At 34.8% G+C, this 26153-nt stretch overlaps 1 long non-coding RNA gene across 2 annotated transcripts in view; it reads left to right on the forward strand.

Moving 5' to 3' along the window:
• The window catches only part of LOC141512798 (uncharacterized), a 195016-nt gene extending 169328 nt beyond the window's left edge, over positions 1-25688 (forward strand). For both annotated transcript variants that reach the window (XR_012475600.1, XR_012475601.1), the window contains one exon: positions 25560-25688. This is a non-coding gene — a long non-coding RNA (uncharacterized LOC141512798). The remainder of the gene's footprint in view (positions 1-25559) is intronic.
• Positions 25689-26153: the final 465 nt, after the last annotated feature.

The raw sequence follows: 26153 nt of genomic DNA on the forward strand, positions 1-26153 counted from the left end.
CACCAGTGAAATCACATGTCCCTGTCTATAGTAGATGAAAAAACTATGGAAAAAAATTTTGAAAACGGTGACCATTTTCTTACCTAGATACAATCATTTGGGCTAAAATATGTGAATGATGCCTAGTACCTTGATCTATTTATTGTGGGAATGGCAATCCAATAATGTCCTGTATAGATAGAGATCCAGATAGATGATGTAACAAATCTGCTGAGAATATATGGGTTTGTTAGTTCTAGTGATAGAAAAAGGCAGTGGGAATCGATCTACATTCTTTTCCATTAAGAAGCTTGTAAATTGAAGATGACTATCTACAAGACTTACAGGGGCAAGATCCAATGGACAACATAAGCATTATTGATACTGTATTAAGCATTGCAGATAATCCAAATTTCTTGATCTTGTTTCCCGAGTCTTCTTTTAACATTCCCAGGAATATTTTCAATTCATCCCAATGATTTGTAAAAACTGCATGTTTGTGTGTATGATTATAAGTGTGTCAATGAGTGTGTGTGTGTGTGTGTGTGTGTGTGTATGTGTGTGTATGTGTGTGTTGTGGGGTAAGGAGAGGGATTTGTGGGCAGGAAATAGCAGAGAGGAAATAAATTCTTTGACCAACAGAAGACTAGCACCATGTCACCTCCAAATAGGCAGATTCATTCTCAGAAAAGTGAGTCTGTTCAAAGCTTCAGGTTTCAGTTCTGTTATTCTATAACTGACCAGATTCTAGGCTCCTAGAAACTAACAATTCACTTTAGCAAGTCCTTCAACTGTCAGCCTTCTCAAGAGATAACGTATAGTCAGGAGAGATTAAAAGAGAGTACAACGCAGATCTGTGAAACCACCGTGCTAGAAAATTTCACTAGAAAAAAATTGGCATGTATGTGGGTATAGGTATCATACCCCTATCAAACATTTTACTGTTTCATTTTTATGCAAAATCTCACCAGCAACCTGTCAAAGTGCCATCTCCTTAGGATAACATATAGTCTCCTGAGTCAAGTTCATACCCTCAGGCCCATATCTGTCACATCACAGAAATGATTGGAACCTTTGTGTCTATTTAAAAAAAAAAACTTGAGGTAACTTTCACAAAAGGAGAGAGGCTCTCTCCAGTTTCCTTGACTGATTTTAGGTGGTTCTTTTCTGCCTGTGCCTACCTATGCAAAGTGTGGAAATGACCTTCCTTCTTCCATCTTTTTCTATACTACTACTACTACTACTACTACTACTACTACTACTACTACTACTACTACTACTGATGATGATGATGATAAAAATATTAATAGTAATAATAACTAGTTTTTATACTGCACTTTAAGGTTTACAAAGTATTTTCCAAGTTTCTCATAGCAATCCTGTGGGGGCAGAGTAAGTGGTATGATTATTCTCATTTCACAGCCTAGAAAACTGAGATTGAGAGAGATTTAAGTCACCTATCCAAAAGTTGCACAGAGTATAAGGAAAGATTTGAACTAAAGCTTCCTGACTTCCTACTCTATCCATTATACCATCCAGCTGTCAATCCAATCCACCAAATATTTCTTAAGTATCTGCGATGAGTTATATGTAATCATGTTCTAATAGATAGAGCAGTAACCCCAGAATAGGGAAGATTTGAATTTAAATCCCATCACTCACTGTGTGGCCTTTGACAGGACACCTAAATGTCTCAAGTCCTCAGGAAATTCACTAAATATAAGGTGCAAGTAGTAAAGGAGTTTCCTTACTAAAATTCAAAGGACCTGAGATTTCATCTAGTCTGTTCTCCTTATCCTCTTTTTTTGGTAATGAAAAGGTATTTATTAAGCAAATGAACCAGTTACATGCTGATAAGTCACTGAGTTAATCCCAGGTTTATTTTACTTTTAGAGATTTACAGAATAGAAGGGAAAGCTACTAACATATATATATATATACACACACACTCTCTGGGTGACCTCTTCATCTTATAGTTGAGAAATCTGAAAAAGAGAGAGGTTAAAGTTTCTGAAGTTAACTGGTCAATAAATCATTAGTCAGGGTTTGAATGTGGGACCTCTGAGTCCAATTTCAGTGTTTTTTCCATTAAACATAAAATCTTCTCTGCCTTTAAAGAATGTATAATTTACTCATCCCTGCCTGCAACTATGAACACAATTTTCCCATTAAATTTTATTTTTATATTTAGAGGTTTGTCACACTTAGCCTGACAAAATCATAGTAACACAGAGAAGCATAATTACAAAAACAAATAAATATTATGTCCTGAAGTATTTTCTTTCACCAGAACATTAGATCAGCCTGGACAAACAGAATTCTACATAAAACTTCTTTGTCTTAATCCTGTAAAATGAACTTCTTAATACCAGCCTTTCCAATCCCCACAGTCCCCCTCAGTACTTTTGTAAAGCAGCACTTTACCTTCTCTTCAGAGGATTCCATTGATGCCTTAGCTGAGGAAATGAGATGCCAATTTCCTCATCCACAAAATAATAATTAATAATAATAATCCACACCCCATTTGCCTCACAGGATGAAATAATGGAATGAAGTAAGGAAGGTGAAAGAACATTAAACATAAGGTAGTATGAAAACAGGTGGTAGATAGATTATCCCTCATTGTTATTACTTCTCTGTCATTTGGTTCATGCCATTGAAGTGACTGACATAAGTTTCAGTAGGAGGACTCTCTCACCATCTTTTATATCTGAATACACTTCTGGGCCCTGGTCCATATACCCTTACTAGGGCTGGTTTTCCAAGCTACTTTGTTATTGTTGAGCTGTTTCAGTTGTATCTGATTCTGTGATTTGAGGTTTTTTTTATTTTTATTTTTCTTCCCCAGCTCATTTTACACTTTAGAAAACTGAGATAACAGGTTTAAGTGACTTACCCAGGGTCACACATTAAGGATATAACTGAGGCTTCATTTGAACTTTAGTCCTCTTGACTATAGGGCAGGAACTTTATTCACTGTTCCAGCTACTTTATCTTGTAATAAACACTGGTCACTTCTAATTACACATTTTTTTCTTTTTGTTTTAACTCAGCTTGGATTATTCTTCCAGATCACAAAGTTATCAATGAGATAAGTATTCTTTTTTATTGAACCAGAATAAGAAACAGAGATTTAAAGAGAACTCAGAGGTTATCTAGTCCAACCTCTTCATCTTATCACACCCAGTGGAATTAAATGTTTTGATAATGACCAAATTATAATAAATGTCGAAATCAGGGTTTGAACTCAATGCTTTTGACTCCATAAATGATATGATATATGTATTTAGGATTCTACATGTACATATGCATTCACTACATATGTATGCATTTGTGTGTGTATATATACCAAGAAAGGAATCCCTGTTTTTGTACTGCTTGCTTTTGTTTTTGTATTACTTTAGAAATATATATATATATATTCACATATATATGTATATATAATAAATCCAATATGAAACTTTCAAAATTATTCTGCTTGTCTCTTTCTTTTGATCCTTCCATTGTAGTCTTTAAACATGATTCTATAATCTTTTCTTTCTTTTCTGCTTTTATTTATTTTATTTTTTTATTTTTTGCAAGGCAAATGGGGTTAAGTGGCTTGCCCAAGGCCACACAGCTAGATAATTATTAAGTGTCTGAGACCGGATTTGAACCCAGGTACTCCTGACTCCAGGGCCGGTGCTTTATCCACTGCACCACCTAGCTGCCCCTCTGCTTTTATTTTTGTAGCAACTTTATGGTTGGTTCCCATCTCTGTTTACTTCTCTTCCCCTCCCCATCCCAAATGAAAAAAAAAAAAGAAAAAGAAAAACTCTTGAATCAATGTTCTGTTGCATCATAGTGACAGAACTAAAGCCTATCTATGATCCAAAGAAAAGGATGTAAATAAAAAGCCAAGTTATCTGAGTTCAATAATATTCTGATAAAATTAGACTGCTGATAAATTCAGCATCAATGTATTTTGAAAAAATAGAGAATAAAACCCACAAAATTAAGTCTACTCATTATGACTTTTATTAAGCAGATTAGACTTACTTAACTAGGAGTTTAAGATATTGCTTGAAAGCCATAAGCGTTCAAAGCATAAGCTTCAGAAGTCCAAGAAGAAGAGACAAGTATGAAAAAATATAGTTTGATTATGAATATAAGAAGGTAATGCCAAGAATAGTTAGTCCATTTATACGTGACAGACGTATAAGTCTAAAAATGACTATTATTTGTCTTCAATTTCAGTGAACTACTGTAGCACAACTGTAGAGAGCAGAAGCAACTCCAAGTATATATGCTACATTTCCTCCTGTGTGCCTTTTATATAACCCAATAGTCTTCTAGGCTTTTAAAGTACTCTTGGTTCCTCCATCCCACTATTGTACCAGATTGAATTCTTCTTGGCCATTAAACTTGAAAGCAAATTCATGTTTGTTATTCTCTGAACTTATTATTCTAAGTAAGTTTGATTGATACTTCAGATAGAACATGGAAAGCATGGAATGCCATTGAATTGAAAAAAACATGAATCATAGTGAGAACGGATAATGAGAAAGGAAAGACCTTTGGATACTCCAAGACTGTCGTGGTGGCAACAAGTGTTAAATGAATAGAGAAGAAGAGCTGAATTGAGCTTAATAGACTGTGAAAGGACTGCCAATTTTTCAAACAAGTCCTCTACATTTTGCTTCTCTTGGGCAAAATCCCCATCGTCCTGTCTTAAAGTAGTGCTTTGTTTGAAGCACATTTTTTTTTTTAATTTAGTTTTTGCAAGGCAGTGGGGTTAAGCGGCTTGCCCAAGGCCACACGGCTAGGTAATTATTAAGTGTCTGAGGCCAGATTTGAACTCAGGTATTCTTACTCCAGGGCCGGTGCTCTATCCACTGTGCCACCTAGTCACCCCCTTAAAAGTAAAAAATGATACGAAATTCTCCTAACAATCAGTGAAAAGAGGATTTGGACCTGCTTTTTGCCCTATAACGGAAAAACTGGAAGAAATGGATGGAAAATATGCAGAGATGGATTTCAATACAAAGAAAAACCTTCCTTTCAAATAGTCATCTAAAAGTGACACGAACTGCCTTTGGAAGTAGTGTATTCTCCCTTACTGTAGTTTTCTAAGTCAGTCAGACTGATCACTTTTCAGGGATGTTGTAAAGGAGATTCCTGTTTAGTTAGGGGTTGGATTGGGTGACCTCCCAAATTCTTCCAAATGCTTGCAATTATCTGAAAATAAAAATCCTTTAAAATTAGTGTGGCACAGGGGCGGCTAGGTGGCGTAGTGGATAGAGCACCGGCCTTGGAGTCAGGAGTACCTGAGTTCAAATCCGGCCTCAGACACTTAATAATTACCTAGCCGTGTGGCCTTGGGCAAGCCACTTAGCCCCATTGCCTTGCAAAAACTAAAAGAAAAAATAAAATAAAATAAAATAAAATTAGTGTGGCACGAGAGGAAGGGAAAAAAAAAAAGAATTAAACTCCAATTTCTCCCTCTGGTCTTTACTTAGCTTGTTACTCACCTCTATTATGCCTAAAATGAAATGGATAATAAAGAATTGTTTCGAATGGTTACTGTGACAAAAAACAAACTATGGTGCACAATAATGGGGAGAAGTCCTCTTCTCAATGACTAATGAGTGACATAGCCTAACTTTCAGACCACAAATGTTTATTCTAACCAACACAATTGCTTCACCAAGGTTTTGAAAAACCACAAGTTAGGAATGAAAAAACATTTATCAGAGTGGTTAACTATGGTGTAAACTCATCTCAGTCCATTTAATCTAACCAAGACATTTCAGTTAGGCCTTTTCCACTGATCTAATCATTAGGCCAGAGAACTGACTTACCCAAATGCTAGCTAATAACAATAAAGGGAAATTCAAAAATTAACCTCCCATTGTGATGGGAAAGGGCCAGAAATAACCAGAAAAACTGAATTTATCTTATCTGAGGGGAAAAATTTCATATTGAATTGAAACATCTCAAACAGACATTCTAAGAGTGTTTCAAGGACTTGCCCCATATTCTCTCTCTGTTCAGAACTTTGCACTTTTAACAACAAAAGAGCTAATTCTTCCAGAGTGTGGAGCTCAGGGTTATGGGTTTCTCTGTACATCTGCTAGAATTCTCCTCATCCTCCCAACTTTGTCCTAAACTGAGTCAAGTCAGTAAGCACCAGTGAAAGAGTTGATTTGACCTTGGATTCCAAACCTTGAAGAGGGGAACCCCAACTAAATCTAGTTCATTTATGCCCTTTGGCTACCTAGACACAGCTCTCATCATCTTGTGATAAGGTGACAAGAATACTGGATTTGACTCTTTCATATGATACTGATATGACCCTGGACAGGCCATATCAGTCTTATCACCTATGAAATGAGGCCCTTAGACTAGATAATCTTGCAGAGATTGTTAGTCTTGTATCTGTAAACTATGATGGGGGAAAAATTTTTCATACTTATTTTAATATAATTGGTTTCCAACCCTATGAATTTTATTTAATGCATTTTGAAAACATTATTCAAGGGTTTCACCAGATTGTTAAGGGGGCCATGACCCAAGATAGGTTGAAATGTCTTTTCTAGCTCTAACATTCTGAAGGTTCTCTAAGATTCTTTCAAGGTGAGCATAGCTAAAGTGCACTCCTACTAATCTAACTAGGTAAATGGGGCCAGCTTTTCACTTAGAATGATATGTAGGTGTAATTGGGTCCTTTGAGATGCTAGAGGCTTCAGAGAATCCCTTTAACACCATACTTTCATGTTCTACAGTACAGTGCTTTAAATTCCATTATTAAATATTCATATGTCCATAGTCTGCTCTAGGGTCACCCAGCTAGCAAATGCTTGAAGTGAGATTGGCACTCAGAGTTTGAGGGAAGATTTGAACTCAGATCTTCTTAACCCCAAATGCAGGACTATCTCCACTAATCCAAGGAACTTCAGTTCTCAAGTCTAAGATTAAAAATCTAATACTTTAGCAACTCAGTTAAGTAGATATTCATTCTTTTTGTATTAAATCATTGGGTTATCCAGGAGCAGCTAAGTGACACACTGGATAGAGAATTGGCCTTGAAATCAAAAAGATTTATATTCATGAATTCAAATCTATTCTCAGACACTTAGCATCTGGGTAATCCTGGATGGGTCACTGAATCTTGTTTGCCTCACTTACTCATCTGTAAAATGAGCTGGAGAAAGAAATGGCAAACCAATAGCAAACTACAAATGGAGCTGACTAGGTACAGTATCATGAAGACACAGTTAATTCTTTCCTGTGTAATCCTTCAACACATTCATTAAATAACCATTTATTAATTACTAGGTACAAAGCCCTGTCTTCAGAGGCAGTTAGGTGTTGAAGTAGATAAAGTTCCAGATTTGGAGTAAGGAAAACCTGAGTTCAAATTCTGCATCAAGAAATAGGTGAGTGATTCATTCATCTGTAAAATGGGGATAAATAATAACACCTTTCTTTTTTTTTAAGGTTTTTATAAGGCAAATGGGGTTAAGTGGCTTGCCCAAGGCCACGCAGCTAGGTAATTATTAAGTGTCTCAGGCCGGATTTGAACTCAGGTACTCCTGACTCCAGGGCCGGTGCTCTATCCACTATGCCACCTAGCCACCCCCTAAATAATAACACTTTTCAAGGTGATTTTGACGATCAAATGTGATACTAAGGTTTTACAACTGTAAGGTCCTTTATAAATACTACCTATTGAGAGAAAGATAATTGGAATTATATTTATATAATTATTATATTATATTATAGAATTAGAATTAGAATCTTACTAGTGGAGATATGGGTGAATTGGTTTGTCTCTGAAAGAATCCCAAAGTGAGTGAGAGAAACTCAAAAAGATATGATGGGAAGGCTCCAAAGACAGAATTTATCTGGGGCTGTCCCTGTAGGTGAAGAAAAGAAATCATATTGATTTTCACTTTCTATCTATGTATCTATGCATCTATATATATGTATGTATGTATGTATCTATCTATCATCTAGCTAAAGTTTCTTTCAGGGTCTCTTTAGGCCTGTTCACAGTATATTACAGAAAACTTCAAGCTTCGTTGGACAACAGTTTGTTCATTTGTAAAATGCAAGATTTGGGGGAATGAAAGCACTTTGAAAATACAAAACTCTACTTGAATAAATGGGAATGATCATTGCCCCCACCTCCATCTCTTCAAAGGTCCCTTCCAAATCTAAGGATCCTTGATCTTGGTACAGTCATATCTCTTTTAATCTCCAGGCAAGAAGACATCCAAAGGCCTCCAGATACTTTGCTTGAGATATTATTTCATGGGGTGGCTAGGTGGTGCAGTGGATAGAGCACCGGCCCTGGAGTCAAGAGTACCTGAGTTCAAATCCGGCCTCAGACACTTAATAATTGCCTAGCTGTGTGGCCTTGGGCAAGCCACTTAACCCCATTTTCCTTGCAAAAAAAAAAGAAATTTATTGGCAAACTGGGTAAATAGAGGAAAATAACTAACCTTCAATGCTTCAGTTTCAGGAACTAAAATCAAGAAACAAAATGAGGTGTTATCATAGTTCTGAGATTTTAAGAAATTATTAGACCAGAAGCAAATGTTAAAGCATCTTCTAAGAGCTACAGAAAATCCATATGAATTAACACTTGGATATTTTTCTAGATATACACTATTATTATAATCCTATAGATGACAAACTACAGGGATGATGTCTTATTCTTTAATGCATTCTTCTCCCAGTGACTAACATTTCTCATATTTCTGTGAATTGTTAGGGTCCGGCTAGCAATATCCCCTAAGGTAGGAGTTCCTTAAAAGCTGAGACTATTTTTATATTTTGTCTTTGTATCTCTAGGGTCTAGTATGATACCTGGCACATGGCAAGTATAGGTATCCATCTCTCCTTTAGAAAAGGAGTTAGAAGACTTCTCATTCATTCATTCATTCATTCATTCATTCATTCAGAAAGAATAATGGCACACAGATGTTTGATTCAATAGATTGTTTGAGAGTATTCAGACCTGAGTCTTAGGAGGATTAATTAGGCAACTGTGTGAAAGACGGTTTGAATGGGGGGAAATGGAAGCAGGAAGACTAGTTAAGAGGTTATTACTATATTGTAAGAAATACTGAGAATCTGAACTTCTGTGGCAATTATGGAACTAGAAAGGTGTATATTGTTGCAAGTTATGTTGTAGAACTATCATTGACAGGAATTGTTTAGAATAGAGTGATGAGAGGGAAAGAAGCAGTCAGAAAATAATCCAGTGTTATGAAGTTGGATAAATGGATAATCTTGGATAATCTGTGAATAGTAATGTTTGTCATTCATTTTCGAAAAAGAAGAACATGCCGTCAGGGAGGTGGTGCCATGACAAGCATATAAACTGGATGTGAGTGAGGGAGTACTATGCTAAGTCACCAGCCTCACTTTCTTCTTCAGAGCCATCTGAGTCCAGTGGTCAGATATAAATCAGGATGCCTGGAGATGGTCCTGGATGTGGGACAATCAGGGTTAAGTGACTTGCCCAAGGTCACATAAGTGTCTGAGGCCAGATTTGAGCTCCCTTACTCCTGAATCCAAGGCTATGCTCTATCCATTGCACCACCTAGCTGCCTCTAATCTCTGAATAGTGATAACCACTCAAAAAAATAGGGAAATTAGCAAAGAAGAAATGATTTAGAGAAAAATTTATTAAAACTGCTCTTTTTTTTAAGTTTTTCAAGGCAATGGGGTTAAGTGGCTTGTCCAAGGCCACACAGCTAGGCAATTATTAAGTGTCTGAGGCCGGATTTGAACTCAGGTACTCCTGACTCCAGGACCGGTGCTCTATCCACTGAGCCACCTAGCAGCCCTTGAGAAAAATTTATTAAGTTCAATTTGAGGACATGTTGTGGATGCTATGTTGGTGGGACATCGTAGTGAAGATGTCCAGGATTAAGTCAGGAGTGAAAGACTAGAATTGTTGAAATAACCTGAGTCTAGAGCTATAGATTTGGAAGTCATTTACAGGGAAATTATAGCTGACACTATGGGTAATGTCATCAAGGAAGAAAATACTGAGAGAAGGACTAAGAGACAGGGTCCTCTCAGATGATGCCTACATTTAGGCCACATAAGAAGAAAGAAATGGAAGGGAGGTAAGTTTAGGTCCAGAGAAGCCAAAGGAGTATATATATTTTTTTTTAAAAAATTAAAGAATGTCTAAGCTGGAAGGGAACTTGAACTCATAAAGTCCATTCCCCAACATGTATTCACTTAGATTTCCTTCTTTTTAAGTGAGGGGGGAAACCACAGCCTTCTGAGTCAGCTTATACCACTTTGGAGGAGCTATGATTGGTAGGTAGTTTTCCTTACTCAAGTCAAAATTCATCTCTTTTTAACTCATTGTTCTGAATTTTATCCTTTGGAGTAAAATAGAACATTTTTTCCTTTTCCTCATGACAGCTTTTCAAATACTTGAAGACGGCCAACCAATCTCCTCCCCAATCTTCCTAAGAGGTGTAGTAGAGCTATCATCATTGACAGGAATTAATAATTGTTTAGAATAGAGTGATAAGAGGGACCGTTAGGTGGCGCAGTGGATAGAGCACCGGCCCTGGAGTCAGGAGTACCTGAGTTCAAATCCCACCTCAGACACTTAATAATTACCTAGCCTTGTGGCCTTGGGCAAGCCACTTAACTCCATGCCTTGCAAAAAAAAAAATAAATCCAAAAACAAAACAAAGCAAAACAACCAAACCAAAAAACAAAAAAAAGCAAATGAAAAGAGTAGAGTGATAAGGGAGAAAGGAGTCAGGAAATAATCCAATATTTTAAAGCTGTATATTATATATAGGATCTGGTAAATAATGATAGCCACTCAAGGAAACTGGGAAATTAGGAAAAAAGCAAGGAATTATAGGGGAATGTGTTTGTTCAGTTTGAGGTCATGTTGTGAATGGCATATGGTGGAGATGTCCAGGATTAAGTCAGGGGTGAAAGGATAGAGTTGATGAGATAACCTGAGGCTGGAGCTATAGATTTGGACTTAACATCTTTATTCTTTTCAACAACTTTCATATTGCATTGAATTTGAAGTCATTCCCTTTTCCTATTGATATTTTCTGGTCATTCTCCACTTTATCCATGTCCTTCCTAACAAGAAACATGCTAGGAAGCATACTCCTTTGAACACAGCATAACATTTCAGATGTGAACAGACCAAGGTCCTAGGTCTTTATCTTATATATCATTTAGGGTAATCTAAGATTTTGCTAACATTATTGGCATCCATATTACAATCTTGACTCATATTGAGTTTTCAGTCCACTATGTCTTCCCCAAGGGATTTTTCAGATGAACTGAAAATCTGCTTTGTTCATCTAATACTTATGATTTTTTTAAAAATCTTTGGTAGATTTCAATTTATCCCTATTAGATTTCATCTTATAAAGATAATAACAACTAGCATTTATAAAGCACTCCTTTTTGTCAGATACTGTTGTAAATTTTTTCCAGATAGCTTATTTGATCTTCACAAGACTCTTGGGAAGTGGTTACTGTTAATATCTCCATTTTTCAGTGGACAAAACTAAGATAAAGTTAAGTGACTTGCCCAATGCCATACAGTTAGGAAGGGATTTGGGCCAAATATGAGCTAACTCCAGACCCAGAACCCTATCTACCACACCACCCAGTGGCTATCTAATCTTATTAGATTTGTCCCAGTGTTCTAGGTTCTCCCGATCATCTTAGAATTTGAATCTGTCATCCAGTGGGTTGTTTGCCTCTACTGGCTTTGTGTCATCTGCACATTTGATAAACATCTAATCTATGACTACATCTAAATCATTAATAGAAATGTTAACTCAGGAAAGGATATGGATTTATGCTATATACTGGAGTAGTTGAGAAAGGTGGTAAGTATCCTGGATGTTGCTAGACAAGGGCAAAATCATAAAATTCAAAATTGGTAGGGACATCTGAGGGCATCTTGTTCAAGCAATACTCCCCAGAGGAATCTTTACTTCAACACATCTGTCCTCACAGCTGCCTTAGAGTCCCACCACTAGGTCTTATCAAGGCAAAAAGTCCACAAAATAGATTATGGCTGTTTCTTTTTCCTTTTACCTGTTAGTTTTAGTTGTTCTCAACTCTGGCTCAGAAAGGTAGCAAAAGGAGGTGTGGGCTGCTGCTACTGCAGTACAGTGTGATTCTGGGAAGCAGGGTATTCCCAAAGCAACTTAAAGGTAACATGACTCTCACTTTTAGTCTTATTTCTATGGTGCTAATTACATAAGCAGCCTAGTGTGGTTGCCTGTTTACCTGAAGAACTTGGGGCTTCCTGGAACCAAAGAAGAATCCTTGGTTTTGGAAGAGACCTCAAGCTATCTTCTTTCTGTTATCTTGTGATAGATTCTGTAAACCAAAGGGAGAACCCCAGTAATACTGATGCTTTTGCATAATCCTAAAATAATAATGATAACTTGTGTTTCTGAGTTCTTTGAAAATAATTTGAATCATAATTTGAAAAATTATTTCTTCAGGACAAATTTATGAAGTAGGTGGTACATCTCCCATGCTCCCTATTTTATAAGTAAGGAAGTTGAGGTTCATCCCTAGATCAAAAAGTTAGCAATCTGACATTGATGAGATGCAAGCCATGGCTCCCTCTCTCCAAGTACCAAGCTCTTTCTACCCTGATATGTGTTTCTTTGTCTTCTTATTTGTTCTTTTTTCCTCCTAGAAAGAACTTAGCATACCAGTTCTTTCATTTAATACCTCAGTTTGTAACTTTGAAGGGCAGCTAGATGGTACAGTGGATAGAATACTGGCCCTGAAGTCAAGAAGGACCTAAGTTCAAATCCAGCCTCAGTCAGACCTTAGACAAGTCACTTAACCCTGATTGCCACCATCTAGGGCTATCTCCAGATGTCCTGATTCAGATCTGGCTACTGGGCCCAGAGATGCCTGGTGACTTAGCCCCTCACTTAAAACCAATTCATGTGCATGTTACATGGCATCACTTCCCTCATGTCACAGTCTTCTTTGAGAATGAAAGGCAAACAACAATAATGTAACTTTGAAAAATGCACTTTCAATTGTCTAGGTCTTTTTTCTTCTTGCATAAAATAAAGTCAATAAATTTTAAGCTTTATTCTAGTTTTAAATTTATGATCTTATGATGATACCCATCAGAACATCTTCCTAACAGTGGCCACAATTCAATTAAAATATTTCATTATATGTTTATTATGTACAAGATACTGATTGTAGGCTATGGTAATACAAATACAAAATTGAAACAGTTCCTTTCCTTAGTACCTAAGGACTATAAAAGTGATTAGTATAACTTTATTACAGAAAATGTACTAGTGAGATATTCAAAAATACTTTTTCCTAGTCTAGTAAAACTGAGGGCATGAAGTTTCAGTAATTTTAGGGACTCAACATTTTCTGAAAAGAATAGCAGACATGATACCTTTATGGTTGAATGACTATCCAGGCAATTTGCATGTACTGAAACCTACTCTCTCTCTAGACTACATCAACAGTGTGAGCTCTGATCATTTTTTTTCTCCAGAATTTTTCAGGTTCAATTATTTTTAAAAAATAAAGCCAGAGATAATGAATGCGGTGTGATTATATGTCATGAGACACCAAATTTTCCTCTATCTGATGGTATAGTGATTAGGGGTCTGTTTCCTGTGACTATTTGCCTAAATTGCTCATTGAAATCTGAAAACCAAGACCTTTGATTAACATCTGGACCAATATTCTCTCTTAACTTCTGTCTAGGTCAGAAATTCTTAATCTTTTTTTGTGTCATGAACCTCTTGGGAAGTCTGGTAAAACATATATATTATCTATCTATCTATCTAAAATATATAAATATATACTCAGAATTAGATTATTTAATGAATAAAGCAAAATACACAGTATTATAGTGATTATAGTGAAATACTACTATCAAATTATTCAGAAAATTTCACAGATCCATATTAAGAAACTTTGGCCTGGGGTTCTAGGACTTAGGAGGAAATATGGTGAGTGCAGATGTCATATTTTTGCCTTTCTTTATAGCCCCAGCAATTATCGTATTTCTTACACAAAAAAATACTTATTACATGTTTGTTGACTAACTGGTATCTTAAAACTGAGATTCTGGTCTCAGAAAGCTTGGGCTAATGTTCTAGATCTGTTACTACCTATGTGACTTTGGTCAAGTCTCTTAAACTCTTTGGACATCAGTTTCCTCATCTGTAAAATGAGGAAGACCAGATGACCTTGTAAAGTATTATCCAGATTGAAATCTGATGTATTAAGTCAAGTCCATAAGCACTTTTTAGACATTTTCTATATCCCAGTCACTTTGTTAAACTCTAGAGCTACAAAAAGAGAAGAAAAACTACTCCAAAGCAGTTTCTATCTCTACAGAACTTCCATTCTAATAGGGGAAAATAATATGTAAATAACTAATTACAAATAAGATATAGTCAGTTGGAAGGTAATCTGAGAGGGGATTACCTATGACTTTTCTAGTTTCCAAACTAACTTGTAATTAAATTCATTTGTATCAAGATGTGATCATTCAGATATGATATAGAGCATGCCTGAGATGTCAGTAACTATAGTAAGAAGTCCGATACCCCACAACTGCCAGTTCTGTCAATTCCACACCAAGCCTCAGGATTTGACAAAAGGGAGAGCTCCAATCTCTTTAGCTGTTTTTTAGTATCTTCAGATTCTGCAGTAACTTTGGGCATTTTTAGCTTCTAGCTTCAAGAGAGAAGATGGACAGGGCAACAGGTTGCTGAAAGAAGAATAAGAATCTGGAAGAAGCCAGATGGGCTAGTAGTATGTCTAACTCTTTTCATAAATATTGTTAGTCTAGGAGATTGTAGTTTTCAAATTGAAACTCTATATAATACAGATAATACAGAAGAAGCCAACATAAGAGGAGAAGGTTGATTCTAATATGTCCCTATCCCCAGCTTGCTATACTAAGATTTTAGGGGATTTTCTTTTGGGGGAGATCTAAGACCTTCTTTTGGTTGAACTGGATTATACTATTCATAGGAGTTTTCATTCTGTATTTATCTGCTATATAGTCTTCTATGTACACTTCCTTTGATTTCTGTTTTGCTTTGATTTGGATAAATGTTTTTTCTTACTACTTGCTATATGTGCTTATTGTGGGACTGGATGTTTGATGGGAAGGAAGTCAAATCTTGGATATTGAACTTGAATCTTTAAACTACAATCACTGAGACTAACAATATTTATGAAAGTAAATAAACATACTTCTAGCCAATTATCCTTGGAGAGAACAGAGTGGTCAAGTTTTTTTCAGGAATAAAAGTCTTTCCTGAAGCATGATGGGAGGTGAAAGAACTAGGGAAGGGGAGGCTAGGTGGCGTAGTGGATAGAGCACTGGCCCTGGACTCAGTACCTGGGTTCAAATCTGGTCTCAGACACTTAATAATTACCTAGCTGTGTGGCCTTGGGCAAGCCACTTAACCCAGTTCGCCTTACAAAAACCCTAAAAAAAAGAATTAGGGAGCCTCAGAGTCTCAAATTAGATTCAGAGTGGCATAAAAGATGATGCAAGTCATCTGAAAAGTCCTAGTGCAGTTTTAAATCTTTAAAACTGTACTAAACTTCTAAAAGGCATTCCTCACAATAATTTTATAGAGCTCCTACACAGAGCAAGTAGTGTAGGAATAGAATTATACAGGAGAAGCAGCGCTGGTTTTGAAGTTGGAAGATGTTGGTGCATCAGATGCACCTGACTTAAAAAGCAGATGGAGAGATAATTTAAGAATATTCTGTGACCAAAATAAGACCCTGGGCATCATTTCGAAAATTTTAAAAAGAAAATTAACCAGATCTTTTTAAAACCAGATATCAAAATGAAAAATAGAAAAAAATCCACTGATCACTTCCCCAGAGAAACCCCCAATTGAAAACTCCCACAAACATTACCGGTAAAATCCAAAGCTTCTGAGTTTTTTAAAAAATGCTGCAAATTGAATAAAGAGAGTATTCAATTCACAATCTAGATCGTAAATATTTAGTATTCACCACTCTAAAGGAGGGATATAATTTTCTAAAAGGCAAAAAATATTGTTTTACAACCAAGAATAACTTATCCAGAAAACAAAATGAGATTATAGGGGGAAAAAAGGAATGTTGAATGAAGTCCAAAGACTTCCAAATATTCTTGATGTAGAGAGGGGATGAGTAGAAACTTCTAAAAACACAAGAGTCAAGGGAAATATAAAAGGAAAAAAACCATAAAGAACCAATAATGCTGAAGTATTCATATTCTATTAGACTAGTATATATATAATCTATATATGGTATATATATATATATATATATATATATCATATATAATCTATATAGTCCATTAGAAGATGATATGTGTATCTCTTTAGAAACCTATTATTATTTGAGGACCATAGTGGTAGTACAAAAAAAAAGACCAATTATTTTGGGCATAATTTTCAGGTAGACTAATACTCCTAAATTAGCTCATCTTCTTTTTAAGTCAGTTTTATCTGGTGTACCAACATTCTCCAACTTCAAAACTATGATTGCTTCTCACGAATAACTCTATTCCTAAACTACAAATGGTTTTTAATATATTTTTGTAGTCTTAGATGAAAATAAATGTAGTAGGGGGTGGCTAGGTGGTGCAGTGGATAGAGCACCAGCCCTGGAGTCAGCACTGCCTGAGTTCAAATCCAGCCTCAAACGCTTAATAATTACCTAGCTGTGTGGCCTTGGGCAAGCCACTTAACCCCATTGCCTTGCAAAACTAAAAAACAAAAACAAAATGAAAATAAATGTAGTAGAAAAGTAATGTACTAAGGAGGGAAGGAGAGGAAAGTTAGGAAAAATTATCTCATATAATTTTGCTGTCCAAGTAAATATAATTATACAAACCTGGAAGAAGAGTTGGGTACTACAAGTGACACTTGGAACTTACTTTCATCTGAACTGCTTAAAAATTGAAAGAATATACACAAATATATACTTGGTTTCAGAAATATATTTTACTTAAAAGAAAAACAGAAGAGAAAGGGAAGAGAGAGAGTGAAAATTCAGGGAAGAAATGGTCATAAGCAAAACTAACCCTAACTACAGAAGATGGATCATAATGAGGAAAGGAAAAGAGGGGTAGTTTTTGTTCCCATATATATTTATATTAGCTGTTCACATTGTCTTTACAAAAATCGGGCATAAAAGCCTCACAAAATCAGAAAAGTAGAAATATTAGACAAATCTTTCAAGGATCACAGTGCAATAAAATTGTATTCAATGAAGGGCTACTGAAGAATGAAAAAGATTATATAATTTAAAAACAAATTATGGAAACAATATTCAAGCTAATGACAAAGATGAAATGACATAAAATTTTGAGGATATAGACAAAGAATTCTTTAGGGGAAATTCTTTAGGTTTTATCAATAAAAGAAAGAGTTTATCAATTGCTTGAGCATGAAACAACTCAAAAAGCAATACAAGCAATACATTTTTAAAAATAAATACCAAAATGGAAATCCTAAAAACTGAATAAGAAATTAATAAAACTGAAAGAAAAAATATTGAATTAGGCCATCAAGTTGATTTTTACAAAGCTTTAGGAATATCATGTTGGCACCTCATTCAAATGACTCTATCTTATTTCAAGGATCAATGAAAAGCTCTATGTCATTCAGAGTTCTTTAAAACCTGACTCCCCTTTCCAGTCTTCTTTCATCTTACTCCACCTCTTCTTTCCATGTATTCTTTTATTCTGGGATGCTGACCTCTTTTCTGTTCCATGAATGAGACAAGTTATATCCCATCTCTGCATTTTCATTTAGCTATTGCCCATACGCAGAATTCTATTTTGCCTTATATCCACTTCCTGGTTTTTGTTTTTATTTTTCTTCAGGTCATAACTAAAAATTCTACCTTTTCCAAGAAGCCTTTCCAGATCTCTCTCAATCATAGTACCTTTTCCTGTGTTGCTTATTTTCAATTTATCCTATATATATTTGATTTGTACATTGACATTTTCATATTATTTTCTCTATTAAACTATGAGTTTCTTGGAACAGGGACTATATTTTTTTTAAATTTTGCAAGGTAATAGGTTAAGTGACTTGTCCAAGGTCACACAGCTAGATAATTTTTAAGTATCTGAGGATGGATTTGAACTCAGATTCTTCCAATACCAGGGTCGGTGCTTTATCCACCTCACCTCCTAGCTGCCTCCGCAGAAACTATCTTTTGAACTTTGTATCCCCAGTGCTTAGCACAGAGCCTACACATAGTGCAAGATTAATAAATGCTTATTGACTTACTAAAAACTACAAGCTATTTTTAAAAAATTAAATAGATAAACTATTAGCTCTTTGGGTTTTTCTTTAATATGGGAAAACTAAATCACCAGAATCAAAATGAAAAAGGTAAATTTCTATAAAATGAATAAAGAAAGGAAACAATTTAAAACAATTTGATTCAATTAAATTCCCTTGAAACTGAAAATTAAATTAAATGGATGAATATAAAACATCAAGATAACAGAAGAAGAGACAGAGAAATTAAAAAACCTAATCTCAGAAAAAAAGAAGTTGAACAAGCCCTAAAAGAACTTCCAAGGTGGAGGTGGGAACCCAAGAACAAATTGGTCTTCAAGCAACTTCTACAAATCATTTATAGGGCAATCAGTTCCAATGTATTACATAAGTTCTTTGAAAAAATAGAAAAATATTGGGTCCTATAAGATTCCTTTTCTGATGCAAATAAGGTACTGATACTAGATTAGGGAAACAAAAAAAAAAGATTAAGTAAATTATAAGTCAATATCCCTTATAATTGTTGCAAATTTTAAAATGAAATATTAATAAGGAGTCTACAGAAACATTCAGTAAGACTACTCTATGACCAGTTTGGATTCATACTCAGAAGGCAGGGTTGGTTTAATATTAGGAAAACAATCAGCATAATCATTTTAATAACAAGAACAAAAAAATCTTTTAATTACATAATTGGAACAGAAAATATATATCATTCCAGATTAAAAAATACTATTAAATATAGGAATAAATGAATTCTTCAACTTGATAATATGATAAATAATAACTAAAACAATGTGCCACCACTATGTGTCATGGGGATAAATAAGAGGCTTTCCAATAAAATCAGGGACAAAGTAAAAATATCCATTATCATCATTAGCTTTTGAAATTCTGCTTATAATGATAAGAAAGAAATTAGGAAAAAGAAAATAGGCAAAAAAGGAAATAAAATTCTGCATTTTCCAAATGATATAATGATTTGAGAACACTAGAAAGTCAATTAATAACTTCAGCAAAGTTGTAGGATATGAAATAAACACATAAATCATTTGCTTTTCTATATATTACCAACAAAACCCAGGAAGAAGAAATCTCAGGAAGAAGAGATAGTAAGAGAAATTCCATTTAAAATAATTATATTAACTTAAAATATGTGGGAATCTATTGCTCAAGATACTGTCAAAGCATGATAATTTCTCAAAACTACATATCCTGGTAAATGATTGATTCCTCAGTCTTCACTCATCAGTCTTCACATATCAGTAAGAAACTATAGTCTCTTAAGTATCTTGACCTTTGTTAATTATGAACTTTGGAAGACAGTGATCAGGATGCTGGGAGAGTTGTCCTACCGAGAAGAAAGGACAAGGGATCTTATAGTATTGTACAAGGAAGATAATCTTTGAGAAGCAGGTTTGGCAGAGATATTATGGAACTTTCATGGTTAGGTCACAAAGGAGGTTAATGATTTTCCCTATTCTCTGTTTTTGTATAAAAATCATTCCTTTTCTACTCCAGAGGGTGATCATTTTCTCAATAATCTCCATCTTAATGTTTAGAGGTAAGTCCTTAGAGAATAAAACTGAAAAATGGCTAACATATTCTCTATCATTTTGTTTTAATTCTATATTTTTAAGGTTTGTACAATTTTAGAGTTGACAATACACAAATGAATTAAATGGCTACAATTACAAAAACATTTCATACAAATACATACAGTAAAAATAATGATATTACCTACATTAACTTTTCAGTGCTATCAAGCTAATACAGGATTACTTTATAGAGTTAGAAAAAAGTATTGAAATTCATATGAAGGAATAAAATATCAATAATTTCAAAAGAAATAATTAAGGGAAAGTAGAAATAAAGAGGGTCTAGTGGTACCAGATTTCAAAGCATACCCCATACCAGTAATCATCAAAATTGGTATCTAAACTTCTAATTATGAAGATTAGATAACATAATATAGGGAAACAAATAAATAAAAAAGTATAATATTTAATAAGCCCAAATATCTTTAATACTGGGGTGAGAATTACTACTTGATAAAGATCTGCTTGGAAAACACCAAATAAATCAGTTAGAGCCTAGGCATAGATCAATATCGCGTACCACATACCAAGATAAGTTTCAAAAGGGCACTGAACTGAGATAAAGAGGGTGACAGAATAAACACAGCAGAAGAGTAAGAAAGAAAAATACTTTCCAATCTATGAGTAGGTTGAATTCATGACAAAAGAAATAATAAAAAAACCCACAGAAAATAAAAAAGATATTTTTATAGTATAATTTTTTAACATGCTAAGTCAATGTAGCTAAAATTAGAAGAGAAAAAAGTAAACATGTTCATAGCAAGGTTCTCTGAAAAAAAATCTCATTTCTGAGATTTGTCAGTAACTGATTCAAAAGTATAAAAATAATTGTCATTTTACAACCGAAAAGTAGTTAGACATGAGGAGACAGTTTTCAGAGAACAACACCTAAGTTATCATAGACATATAAAAAAAATGTCCCAGATCACAAATTATAGCAATTATTAATTTCCACCACAGATTGGTAAAATTGACAGAAAATAAAATGACATGTTGGAGGAGCTGTGGAAAATATAGTAGATTAATGAACTATTGGGAAAAGTTGTAAATTGGTCTAGGCATTCTGCAAAACAATTTGAAACTGTGCTCCAGGTTTTACTAAACTGTATATCCTCTGACCTAGTGAAAACTCTGCTAAGTCTATACTACCCCCAAAGCAGCTCAAAGAAAAAGCACCCATATAAACAAATTCTTTAGCCTGATGTATTTCCTAAATATTTCCTAAGTAATTTCCTAAAAGTTTGATGGAGTATGATTGCATTTCTTTTTGCTAATCCATCATCTTGACTCCAGTTCTCACCGCCCCAAACCACTTTTCTTTGTGTTATTTTTTTAATCCTTGCTTACCATATTTGTTAAGCTTCTTATATTTTTGTTGTCTTGGGTGTTTGAGAAACAAATAATTTCTTTAGGCTTGATTTTCTTTCTAGGAATGTTTTGAAGACCTCTTTTTATTGAATATCCCTCTTTTTCATTTCTTGTTAGACTCATATTTGCAGGTAAATCAATTTGGGCTGCATACTGGGTTCCATTGTTCATTGTAATACGTAATTTGTTAAATTTAATCAGTTGTCAGATTTTTGCGGTATGGAGTCGTTTCTTTTTTTCTTATTTTATCTTTTTCTAGAGGCAATCTGTAGAGACTGTCAATCAATACTTTATCCTCTGTATTTAGAACTTCTAAGCAGTTTTTTTTTATATTAGGGTACTCAGATTTTTGACTTATTTTCTTCTGCAAAGCATATCCTGCCTTTAAAATCAATATTTTTGGTTATGTGAAGACAATCCTTTCTTTTTTTTAATGGAGCTTTTAAAAAACACCTTTATTTAAAGTTTTGAGTTCCAAATTCTATCCCTCCCTTTCCTCCCCCTGCCCTAAGATGGGAAAACAATTAGGTATAGGTTATGCAAGAATAATTAATAAAAACATTTCCATATTAGTCATTTTGTACAAGAAGACTTGAAAAAAGAAAAATAAACTTCAGTCTATATTCAATCAATATCAGTTATTTATCTGGAGATAGTATGCTTCATCATTAGTCTATTGGGATTGTCTTGACTCATTATTTTGCTAAAAATAGCTAAGTCATTTATAGTTCTTCACTGAACGATATTGCTTTTATTGTGTACAGTGTTGTACTGGTTCTGTTCACATCACTATGCATCAGGTCATGTAAGTAATTTTTGCATAACAACAATAATAATAATATTAATAATTCCATTACTATCATATACTACAGTTTGTTTACTCATTCAATTGATGGACATCCCTTTGATTTCCAATTCTATGATTTGTTCTTTGACCCACTTATTTTTTTAAGATTAGATTATTTAATTTCTAGTGAATTTTTAACCTCTCAATTTTCCAATGTTGCATGTAATTTTTATTGAATTATGATCTGTAAAGGATGCATTTACTATTTCTGCTTTTATGCATTTGGTTGTGAAGTTTTATGTCTTGATACATGGTCAATTTTTGGGTCAATGTTATTTTGCTGAGAAAAAAAGTATATTCTTTCTATTCCTGTTGGGAGCCAGGGTCTCTAAGCTGTTTGACACAGTCACGGCAAGAAGACTCAGGGCAGTCACACTGCCTGATGGAACAACATTTCCTTCTTTAATATATATATAGGGATTCCATGTATACCCATATTTATAGGTCTATTATTGATTGCAAAACTTACTCATTCTAATAGTGGAATGACTATAAAGGAAGGATTTCAGAGAAATTCCTTGAATAAAACAGATTGTGAACTCTGTCCAAATTTAACAGGATTGCCTCTCCCTGAGACATACAAAAGGCTTCAGCAATATGAAATCTTTGGAAGACACAGAACTGGGAGTTCCAGGGAGATGTCAGAATATATACAGGGAAACAAGATACAAGATGGGTCAGATATAATTCCAGGGAAATTAACAGCTTTGCCCCCCTTATCATACACAGGAATATATGATAAACATGGTGAGAGAATAGTATAGGTAACCAATATGTGAACTCTAACAGCCTTAGTTTATTGGCAAAGAATATAAAGTCATAGAAACCATAGTGTCCAATTAGTTATTGAAGGAGTCAACGGACAGGTGGACAAACATAACTACCCTCACTATAGGTTGTCAAGGGAGCATATTGAAAACATTACATATGTGGCACAAAAACATAGAAGCATTCCATTAAACAAATTATATGAAAGATTATTCTAAGGAAAGTTCTGTATAATCAATAACTTTACTATGCAGCAACAAACTAGGCAACAGGCAGGTTGAGGTCATCACGGTCTGAGCAGGGACAAGAAAATTAATTACATGACTGATAATCACACTTGTAACCACTACATGATCGAACTTGTAACCATATGAACTATGTGATTAATGATGAAAATTGTATACTTTTGTAACCAAGGAAATGATTTTAGTTTGCTTGTTTCATATGATTCTAAGACATAAAAATAAATCTAAGCAGCTGACAGTCAGTCAACCTGCTCCTGCCTTTACCCACTTGTTGACTCAACTCATTTCGCCAACTCCATCCCTCCTGTCAAGTTCCAAGGACCCCGTGGAGGCTGGACCCCCGCATATTCCCATTCAGTTTTCTTCAGAGATTTATCATATCTAACTTTTCCAGAATTTTATACACCTCCTAAACCTTTTTCCTGTTTATTTTTTGGTTAGATTTATCTAGTTCTGAGAGGAGAAAGTTGAGATCCCCCACTACTACAGTATTATTATCTATTTTTCTCCTGTAATTTATTCAACTATTCCTTTAAAATTTTAGTTTCTATATATCACTTAGTGGGCATATGTTTCTTATTGATATGACTTCATTGTCTATGGTACTTTCCAGCAAGATATAATTTCCTTGTTTATCACTTTTAATTAGATCTATTTTTTGCTTTAACTTTGTATGAGATCATGATTGCTATCCTACTTCCTTTGCTTCAGCTAAATCATAAAAGATTCTGTTCTAGTCCATTACCTTTACTCTATTTTTATCTCTCTGCTTCAAGTATGTTTTTTGTTTGGTAAAAATATATTATAGGATTCTCATCTATTCTGCTATCTACTTCCATTTTATGGATATATTCATCCCATTCATCTTCACAGTTATGATTTACCTTCATGTTATTTTTCCTTGGTTTACTTCCATTGTCTCTTACCACCTACTCTTTTCCTCTTCAAAAGAGTTTCATTTCTTATCACTGCCTTCCCCAAAATACCCTCCCTTTTAACAGTCCTTCTTTTCCTTCTATTATTCTTATCACATTTTACTTCTTTATAGGGTAAGAGAGATTTCTATATCCAACTGAAACTATATGTTGTTTTCTCTTTGAACCAATTTGATGAGAGTAAGCTTTAAGCTTTTCCCCCCTCCCCACTCCCCTACTTCTATCTTCCTCTTCATTATTATAGCTCTTTCATCACTCTTTTATGTGGGATACTTTATCCCATTAAATCTCCCTCCTCATTTTTCTTCCATTACAATTATCTTCCTCAGCCCTTCATTTTGTTTTTTTGAGTATCATCCCATCAAAGTCACCTCTATCTACATATACTCCTGGAAAGGTAGATGGTGCAGTGGATAGAGTACCAATCTCGGATTCCGGAGGATCTGAGTTCATATCTGACCTAAAATACTTGACACTAACTGTATGACCTTGGGTAAGTCACACTCAGTGTTCTGATTGTCTCACATCCAGAGTTATCTCCAGTTGTCCTGATCTATATCTGGCCACTGATGGCTCTGGAGGAGAAAGTGAGGCTGGTGACTTAGCACAGTATCTCCTCACTTAAATTTGATTCACATTTATGTCATGGCATCACCTCTCTGTTCTTTGAGAATGAAGGACAAGGAAAAATAGCAACATACTCCTTATTATTGCTCTTTAGGATAATAAAGTTCTTAAAGGTTACAAGTTCTATCTTGTCATATAGAAATAAAAACAGTTAAACATTATTGAATTTCTTGTGTTTGCTTTCTCCTTTTCCTATTATCTTATTTAATCTTCAGAACATTCCCATGAGGCAGATAGGCTATTATTATCATCTATTGATAATAAAGAAACTGAGGCACAGAAAAGTCATGTAATTTTTCCCCCAAGGTCACCACAGGAAACTGCATAACAGAACTAGGTTGAAAATTCAGGTCTCCTGTGTCCCATTTTGCCATGGTTTGACCACATTTAGAGTACTGTGTTCAGTTCTGAGCATCATCCTATAGAAAGGGCATTGATCAACTTAGGTGGTCTCAGAAGATAAGACACACAAAGGAATATGATAGTTGTGTGCATGAAATTTTCTACTCGGGACAAGAGAATAGACTTATTCTGCTAAGCCCCAGAAGTCAGAAGGTCAAAAAATGGGTGGAGGATGCAAAATAGCAAGTTTAGGCTTGATGCCAGGAAAAACTTTCCTTCAGAGCTTTCCAAATATGAAATACAGGGCCTCAAGAGATGAAAGTGGGCAGATTCACCTTCACTGGAAGTCTTCAAGAAAAGACCATGTGACTGACCACTGGTCAGTGGGTTGTAGTGGAGAATTAGCTGGGTTATCTAGGCCTCTAAGATCCCTTCCAATTCTATAATTTTATTTACCACTATTGATCTGGTACTTAGGGTTCTGATTCAACACATCCTGATGATATTTAACTTCCTTGTCTCTTTTGTTGTAGGAAATCACTGGGAAAATGTTGTTAATACCTCGCTGTTCAATGGAGGAGGACCCAAAGCAAATAATACCTGTAAGTTCTCTTTTTTACCAAACATACTCTCTAAGCTTGAACCCTTGGCATTATGTACACACTGGCTCTCTTCCTTGCCTTCATTGCTGGTGCTCTGGTCATCTCTGATTCCTTTCCCTAGTTTGTAATTCTATGAGAACTGCTCTCTTTTATACAAAGTCCTTAGAGTGGAAAAACAAGAATTGAGTCTCTCAAGCAATGGCTTTGATTAATTCAAGGAGCTGTCCAAACCCTGTTCATATCTGATTGGTTTACCTGATTCAAGGGTAATTACTTTTAAGTGAACTGTATAATCAATAAAATCCAGCCTTATGAATCCAAGAAGACAATTATTTATTTCCATAATCCATATCTGAATTTTACCAGAGAAAGGACTAGGTAGGTCAATGGTATAACCCATTCTTCATGTTTTCATTATTATATGGATCTCTCTCCCCATCTCCTTCCATTTACAAATTAAAGTACTATATTTAATTCATGAAACCTTCCCTCCTCCGTGGGGAATGGGTGAGATGAGAGGAAAAC

This window comes from Macrotis lagotis, chromosome 2, assembly GCF_037893015.1.
Source record: "Macrotis lagotis isolate mMagLag1 chromosome 2, bilby.v1.9.chrom.fasta, whole genome shotgun sequence".
NCBI lineage: Eukaryota > Metazoa > Chordata > Mammalia > Peramelemorphia > Peramelidae > Macrotis > Macrotis lagotis.